Here is a 7,743-nt window from a genome sequence, read left to right as displayed (position 1 = left end):
TCGAACATGTCTTTATTCGCTACCCCATCACAGTCCAGGCTTGGGCTAACTCAGTTTGGCCCCTAAACATGAATGTTTTCAAAGATATGAATATTGATCAGTGGATAAAGATTATAATTAATCCACTTGAAAAGTTAAAGATCCAAGGCAAAGAAGCAAGGGAGTTTTCTCTTTTTGCAGCGGTGCTCTGTGACCAAGTTTGGAAGAATAGAAACCAAACATTGTGGGGAAACCAACCAGTAGACTTAATAAAGCTCTCCATCCAAATAAATAAGGTATTTTCTCAACACAAGCAAGCTTGGCTTTCTATTCTTGGGAATAAAGAGAACTCCCCCTCATGGAAGCCCCTCCTTTTGGATGGATCAAATGTAACTTTGATGCAGCAGTGAAGCCGGATAAGGTGGTGCTGGCAGTGGTTTGCAGAGACAGCAACGGATCCATAGTAGTAGCTGATTCTCAAGAAGATTGCCCAGGTGAGCCCTTATGGGCGGAATCTAAAGCAGCTCTCTTAGCAGCTAGTTTGGCCCGCAAAGAAGGTTTTGCTAGAGTTGTGATTGAAGGAGATGCCCAATCAGTGATAAAGGCTATCCTAAATCCATCTTCAACTCCTCATTGGTCCATCAATGCTATCATTGAGGATATCCGGCTGGTCCTTAACTCTTTTGTATGTTGGAATGCCTCCTTTGTTTTTAGAGATTCTAACTGTGTAGCTCATTCCCTTGCCCAATGGGCTTATTTTTGTAATAGTTTTGGATCCCCCCCTCTCTCTGTTGTATCTAGCTTGGTGGAAGGTGGCGATGGCTAAGTCTCTCCCCTTCCCCTGCTTCTGTTTGTTTCTACTCTCCTTTTAGTGTTAATATATGTCTTATTCAGCAAAAAAGGACACTGGACTGGAGGCCACACAGAATGATATTGTCATGAATCTCTGAGAGTTGCCTACTGCTGCCATGTAGATGGCAGATTTGAACATAAGGAGAGGTGAGTACTTTTGGTCTTGTAACTTTAATTGCCTTCACCCGCCAACCTATCTGCCTTTTCAAGTGCACAAGGTAATCAGTACATTACATTAATTCCCAGGTATCATTTCTTGTTAAAATATAGTTGGATGGCTTGAACTCTCAGCCTCTCACAATTGTGTCACTAGGGAGGTCCTTAGATGTCGATAGATAAATCAATTATCACTTCAAATTCCATTTGTGATCATCTGTCAATAGTCAACTTGAACGTGTAGTTGCAAACACAGGTGATTTACATTGGTCCTTGAGACAGCTGCAGGTGTAGATTTATGTCAGCTGCTTGCAGTTGGCCTTGGTAAGGGCCTTTGAGGGGTTCCATCTTTCTGTGATAAGTTGAAGCTTAGACTTGTGGTCGATTTTTGAGTGATAGCTGGATCTAGTTGCTTCTCCTTCTATTCTTCCATGATTTATTTGGACCTTTAATTTATTTGGGGTTAACTTTGATTTTTTTTTTTTTTTATTACACAATTCTCCTTTTATGCTTCACATGTGCTAGGGTTGTGTCTGTTAGAGATATATATTAAACATATTAGCCCAATGTAATAGGCCCAAGCCCATTCCTACTTGCACTAGTAGTCTAGGGTTTAGTCGCCTATATATACTCATGTTAGGGTTCATTGTAACACAGGTTATTGTACTACACTCTCATATAATAAAGATGTAGCCCTTAAGGGATTCCTCCGTGGATGTAGGCCGTAAGGCTGAACCACGTAACCCTTGTTCCTCCTCTATGCTTCCTCTTCCGCATCTACTCTAGCATACACAACATGATATAACACATCGCGTTGCTAATATTTAACATGGTATCAGAGCCAAACTCCGTTCTTGGCATCAAACAAACATCTCTAGCAAGCAAAGAAGATTCTCACGTGCACACCACCATCAAAAGTCATATGCTTGTCGGTTGGATCTAGACTCCACGGCATCTCGCAGCCACTATGGCTCTCACTGCTGTGTCCAGATCTTAAACCCAAGCTATCAGTGTCTCTCCCTATCAGATCTGTGCACATCAAGCCTTCGCCTGATGAAACCAACAAGACATACGTGCTCCACGGCATATCGCGACCAAAACCCAGAAACCCGACCTCCAACGGCAGCCGCACGCGCCACCACGCGTGACCAATGGCTCCTGGAACTCTCACACGCGCCGCCGAAGATTCTCGACTCCCAGCTCGGATCTCAGTCACACGCACCGCCAAGCCGGCCTTGTCGTCCACCGATCCACTGAGAATCTGGTAATCATACGAGCTCTCACGCACCTCCACGCGCCGCAGTAGCCTCTGGAAAATCTCCCACGTGCCGCCATAGATTCTTGACTTCTAGATCGTCTTCTGGGTGCACGCCCCGCCCTGTCGGCCTCCTCGTCCGCCGATCTACGAAACCTGAAATTACGGGCCTCAACCGAGCTTACACGCGCCTCCACGCGCCTCACAAGTTTCCGGCATCTCCTCCACGTGCCGGTGAAGATCGCACGCTCCTGCCAGGCGCCAGAAAACTCCTGCTGATGTCATCTAGCGTCACCGGATGACGTCATCACTCCACGTCAGCAGCCATGCAAGCACCTCCACATCAGCCCTAGTCCACGTCAGCAACACGTCATCAGCCACGTCAGCAGTGTCGTCTCGTCAACACCACGTCACCTAGCTGACCGTTGACCCGGACCGACCCGACCCGGACCACCCAAATCTGACCCGTGAGTACTTTGACTGTTGACTTTGACTCTGGACTTTGACTCTGGACCAGTTGACTTTGACTTTTTGCGTTGACCTTTAACCAAAAGTCAAAATTTCCAAAAGGGCCTATCTTGCTTAGTTTTTCGCGTAGATTCCAATTTTGTGCTCCATTTCTGCATTTGAGACTCCGAAATTAGTCAATTGGCACATTCTTCATTGTGGTTTCTTCAAAGGCATTCTTCAAGGCATCTCCAAGTGATCTTCTCATACTTATCCAACCTCAAGCCTTCATCGAGCTTCCGCCTTGAGTTTGAGGGAGGGTGTTAGAGATATATATTAGACATATTAGCCCAATGTAATAGGCCCAAGCCCATTCCTGCTTGTACTAGTAGTCTAGGGTTTAATCGCTTATATATACTCATGTTAGGGTTCATTGTAACACAGGTTATTGTACTATACTCTCATATAATAAAGATGTAGCCCTTAAGGGATTCCTCCGTGGATGTAGGCCGTAAGGTTGAACCACGTAACCCTTGTGTTCTCAGTGTTCCTCCTCTATGCTTCCTCTTCCGCATCTACTCTAGCATACACAACATGATATAACACATCGCGTTGCTAATATTTAACAGTGTCATTTTTTGCATTTCAATAAATCGATGTCCTGGGAAGGCGGTTCCACTTCCATGTACATATCCAAATAAGAGAGTGAGATTTCAAATCCAAACTATTGGCATCAAAATCTAGTCACATTGGAGAAATTGGGCATGAAAGGAGAACTTTGACTATAGGTCTACTATACCTTATAAGACTCAAATCTACCAACAAGCTACAAATCAGTAGCCTAGATTCTAAGTGACCACAGGTTGAAGGTCAAGAGCACATCGGTGAAAGAGGATGAACAGGGGTTAAGTTTTAGCTTTGTTTTTCTGTAAAAAAAGCAGAAATGACTGAAAAAATTGAATATAACATTCATATGGAATTAATTAGCAACTAATCTTTTTGTATAATATACTTGTAGAGAATCAAATTAGGCAGTGAATCCATGTCAATATATCAAGTCTGATGCTAGACCAGATAGAAAAGTGCAGATAATAAGATGTAATTTCTCTGGGTAGGATCTTTCAAAACCTAATAGAGAGCCGGCAAAGATTTTTTCTTTGAGTGGCCATGCACAAGAAAGTTGCCTTCAACAAGAGAAATTTGTTCCTGTTAAGCCATGGAAGAAAAATGATGCAGACGATACAGCTCTTTTGGACTTTTTACCATTTCTTGAATGTAAGCATTCTTCAATTTCTGTATTATAATATAGGATACACTCTTTAGTGCTTTTAATTATCATGTTTGTTGAATAAAACCACTGACCTTGTGAAAATGCATTACCATCTGGTTGGTTTGTGTGCATTTGTTGACTGTACTAGTCCATCTGATATCAGACAAGTACCGGCACCAGATCAAGGGTGTGAGATACCAACAGAATTCATCTATATCAGACAAGTACTGCCGTACTGGCATCATACCCGAGGCACATACGTGCAATAATTTTTCTTTTGATGGAACACATATTAGATACAGGTCAATATGAAAAGTAGCTTATGATTTTACAATATGGATTATACTATACATGCACTCCCCATCAACAAAAGCAGATCCAGATCATTCAATTTTCAACAATAACTAACAGATGCGCATTTGTATCTAACCATCCACCAAGAAAATACCAATTTTCTGGTCTCCCTGAAACTTATTCTGATAAAGGGAAGTGAACACAAGAAAGGATGCATGGTATGCTGCATGCACCAAGATATGTTTCACATAAAAACCGATATGTACAGATATTTGAAGATCTTGACTTCTTTAAAAAATCCCTTGCTGTGAAACTTGAATTACAAAAATTTGCATCCATGTAGATAGAACTTCTTTATTCTCATGATTAATTCAAGTATCAATACATACTCAATTAAGGTAATCACTCTGTAGTACATGTACTAAATGCCATTTACTCAACTATCTCATCAATAAAACTGATCGCTATCTATTTTAAATGTAAAACCACTCAATCAAGGCAATCACTCAGAAATAAGAATTTAAAGAAAAGTGCCATGTATATTCTTTTTTTTTTTTTTAATAGGTAATAAAATTTTATAAAAAGAGACTACTTCATGCACAAATGGCATAAAGTGGCCTAAGGAATTACAAATTAAAACAAAAAGAAAACGACTCAATAAACATTGAAACATAGTCTATAAGCGAGAGTCCTCAGGCTTGAGAGCAATGAAAACAGGTACCATCAACGCTAAAAACATAAATGTAAGGACCATAATAAATTCCTTCTTGCCTATTGTTGTTCCTGCATTTTCTTCTCTACGTAAATGCACAGTTGGTTTGTCAAGCAAAACTATACTCTCAACATAAGAATCAACAAAAGTATGACAATTTCCAACAATCCTAAGATTTTTAATCTCTTGTAGAGACCCATTTACAAAAGCCTGTGAGTCGCAAAAACTTACAGCCCCTGTGGGAGGCAAAGTAGTAAGCGTTTTTAATTCACCACCTTATAGTCATTGGTTTTGGAATCAAATCCAAACCCAACAGATGCATCGTGCCCACCATGTGTGTGGAAGGTGATATTGGGTAGAGGAAGTTCCACAAACTTTCTAACACAAGGGTTCCAGAGAATGAATTTATAATAGTCTACATAAAAATCATCAGCAAAGCAGATGAGACCGTTGCAAGTACCCACCACACGGAATATTTCGCAAGGGCTTCGATCATGGAAAGGGAAGCCAAACCTAGTGTGTTCATAGAAATTTTCGTTGTCGTCCCAATGCAATGCGTAGTGTTCTTTTTCATGTTGGTCAGTTGCTTGTCTGAAAAGGAGGAGGGGATGGTTGTTGTTGTTAGAGGATTGGTGGAGATGCATGGAAATGAAGGTAGGGTTTTGGATAAGGGATTTCCATGTTTTGTAGACTGAGGTGCAAGTTAGGATGGATTTGATAGGTAGACGTATGAGAACATGGGTTAGGATTTCAAGAGGTAGAGAGTCCCACATCGCTTCTTTGGTGAATAAAGATTTGCAGACTTCAGGAGGCAAGTAGTCTGACATTATTCTTTGCTTGTTTCAAGCTTCAAAGAGAGAGAAATGAGAGAAAAGGGTTTAGAGATTGTAGAGGCAGTAAGTAAAAGAGTTTAACAGTAATAGTTGGAGTGAGTGAGAGAGAGAGATTCACTTGGAGAGCTTGTTTGCCTTCTTTTGGATAAATCAATTGGAAGCAAAATGGTGTTAAAAATAAGCAACATGACATAAACGTTAACCATTCAGTTACCTATTCAACTATTTCCAACGCTATGGACTTGGAACAACTACGTAATAACAATTCAAATCTGAAAACAACGACTTGATAGTCCAATAATTATTTGCTCCATATCTCTCTTTGAAATCTCCAACAGTACTACAATTTTTGAGTAATTATTAGCTAGAAAACATGAACACTTTATTCAATGCATTACTGTGTAGCACATAGGACAACCTGAGACATTTGCACACGTGTTCCAATTGCGTTATTTATTTTTTTGAAAAATTGCAGTACACAGACACAAGAGGGACATTAAGGTCCATTGCCTTGTTTTAATCTTGAACGCTAGTCTAGTTATTTTTTACAAGGCATATAGATTGACTGCACTTCTACCTCTGAAACATATACTTTGACACACTTAGGTAAAATGAAAGCATTTGTAATACATATACATAACAATAATACCACCACCATCTAAGTTATAATTCATAATCATCCAAACATTTAACATTCTACCATAACACATAACTATTATACCATTCCCATCCTGGTTTAATACTGTAAACACAAATTTTTCTCAATTGTAGAAAATCAAACAATTGAAAAGAAATAGGTTTGCAAATATAAATTTGTATTGATGTATAATGAATACAATCTCTATTTCAATTCTTTTACAAAAGAATACCTTCTGATTCTATCTTCATTGAACTTGACTTAAACAAGGAATCTTCTTAACTTTATTTGAAAGATGGATTGAACGGTCTCTACAACAAATCTCTAGCTTCAAGCTTATTAGAGATTTATTGTTATTCAAGTCTTTGAATATGAAGGCTTTTAGGTTGAAGTTCTTTGGGGCTTTAGAGGCTTGATCCGTTGAGCTTCAAGGATTTGAGGTTTGTTGAAGTTTATGGAGGCTTTTTCAGCTTAATTCCAATAGAACTTCAAAGAACTTATTTGAATGTTCTTCGTGTGTTCTTGAGACAGAATTTCTCCAGAGCTTTGACGTCTTGAAAACTTCGTCCTCAAAATGAGAAGGGATGTCCTCTATTTATAGTGATTTTAGAGGATAAGCTCCACTTCGAATTGATATACTTGGAAGTATGTAGTAGACTTTTGATTTGCCCAAATTCTTCTTAGAGATAATTATCTTTATTTATCTATTTTAATAAATATCATATTTTGATAAAGATAATAATCAACAAAGATAAATAATTATCTCTATTTAATTTATTTTATAAAGATAATTATCTACCAATTTTGAATAGAAAATTTATCTTTATTTTATTTATTATTTATTTTAATAAAGATAATTGCCCATAAAATTTGAATAGGAAGTTTATCTTTATCTTTTAGGTCAAATGACATATGGCAAATTTTGGTATGCCAATGTGATGCCAATTTGGATGACACATGTCATCATTTGATTTAATTTAATTAATTTAATGACATTAATTCAGAATTTGCCATTAAATTCTGATGTGGCATTTTATAATTGGCTTAAAATTTTGCCTCCTACAAATGCCCCCTCGAGACTTGGACATGTCCACAATTTTGAGTGTGGAAAATGGGCGAGTCTCGACTTGCATGGTGTTAAACTTTTGTATATATTATCGCAGGACCCGTACTTCTCTATTAGATCCAGACCATCACAAATTTTTTTTTTTAAAATGCCCCAACTCGTAGCCTTGGGCTCTTCTGGAAAGACCCACCGACATAACAGGCATGTTTCACAAAGCATAGGAAACTTGTTTTGATATACAT

The sequence above is a fragment of the Quercus robur genome, chromosome 5, assembly GCF_932294415.1.
Source record: "Quercus robur chromosome 5, dhQueRobu3.1, whole genome shotgun sequence".
Classification (NCBI taxonomy): domain Eukaryota; kingdom Viridiplantae; phylum Streptophyta; class Magnoliopsida; order Fagales; family Fagaceae; genus Quercus; species Quercus robur.
The sequence above is the reverse complement of the archived record's forward strand: the minus strand, read 5'-3'. Positions refer to the sequence as shown.